This window comes from Capsicum annuum, unplaced genomic scaffold (assembly GCF_002878395.1).
Source record: "Capsicum annuum cultivar UCD-10X-F1 unplaced genomic scaffold, UCD10Xv1.1 ctg66568, whole genome shotgun sequence".
In the NCBI taxonomy this organism is placed as follows: domain Eukaryota; kingdom Viridiplantae; phylum Streptophyta; class Magnoliopsida; order Solanales; family Solanaceae; genus Capsicum; species Capsicum annuum.
Genome location: NW_025875934.1, coordinates 1 through 1066, shown reverse-complemented (window position 1 = coordinate 1066; position 1066 = coordinate 1). Strand labels below are relative to the sequence as shown.

Genomic DNA, 1066 nt, shown 5'->3' with positions numbered 1-1066 from the left:
TTGTGACACAGCTAGGGAAAACATTCATTCATTCATAAATGGGTCTTTTGATAATTAGCAAAAGAGAGAGTAGGAAGGATTTAGAAGTTTGTTTTGACATATGAACTGTTTGTTTGATACTTACTCTTTGTTTGATACTTCTAACCAGACATTTTATTGAGTGTGAATACTTAGATGTTTGTTTGATATATTGTATAGTTGTTTGACGGAATGGTTGTGCGCTAAAAATTAGAGTATATGTAGCAAAAGAACGACAACAGCGCGCCCCATAATTGAGGCGCGATGCGAGGGGGCGACGCGATGTGTGACGCCCAGGCAGACGTGCCCTCAGCCTAATGGCTTCCGGCGCAACTTTCGTTCAAATACTCTATGGTTCATGGGATTATGCAATTCACACCAAGTATCGCATTTTTCTACGTTTTTTATTGATGCAAGAGCTAAGATATCTGTTGTCGAGAGACGTTTTTATTTACAAAAGAAGCATATATGCCCACAATGCACGTCGCGGATGGGGCGCAAGGGGCAGGCTGTTGATTTAAGTATTCCTTGGCGCTTTCCGCGCTGGGGACGAGGGGGAGGAGCTTGTATGGAGTGCCGTAGCACCCCGCCCGTGTGAACTCCCCAGTTGTTAAAAACGTTCGCGGGTCATTCTGCTGTGCAAGTTTCGACAATGATCCTTCCGCAGGTTCACCAACGAAAACTTTGTTACGAATTCTCCTTCCTCAAAATAATAAGGTTCAATGGAGTTCTCGCAGCATCGCGGGCGGCCCGCGATGCACCCACGTCGCCGCGATCCAAACATTTCACCGGGTTATTCAATCAGTAGGAGTGACGGGCGGTGTGTACAAAGGGCAGGGACGTAGTCAATGCGAGCTGATGACTCGCGCTTACTAGGAATTCCTCGTTGAAGACCAACAATTGCAATGATCTATCCCCATCACGATGAAATTCCAAAGATTACCCGGGCCTGGCGGCCAAGGCTATAAATATGTTGAATACATCAGTGTAGCGCGCGTGCGGCCAAGAACATCTAAGGGCATCACAGACTTGTTATTGCCTCAAACTT

At 46.2% G+C, this 1066-nt stretch overlaps 1 pseudogene; it reads right to left on the bottom strand.

Annotated features, from left to right (window-relative positions):
* Nucleotides 1-305: 305 nt before the first annotated feature.
* LOC124893862 lies at nucleotides 306-461 on the bottom strand (annotated as a pseudogene).
* Nucleotides 462-1066: the final 605 nt, after the last annotated feature.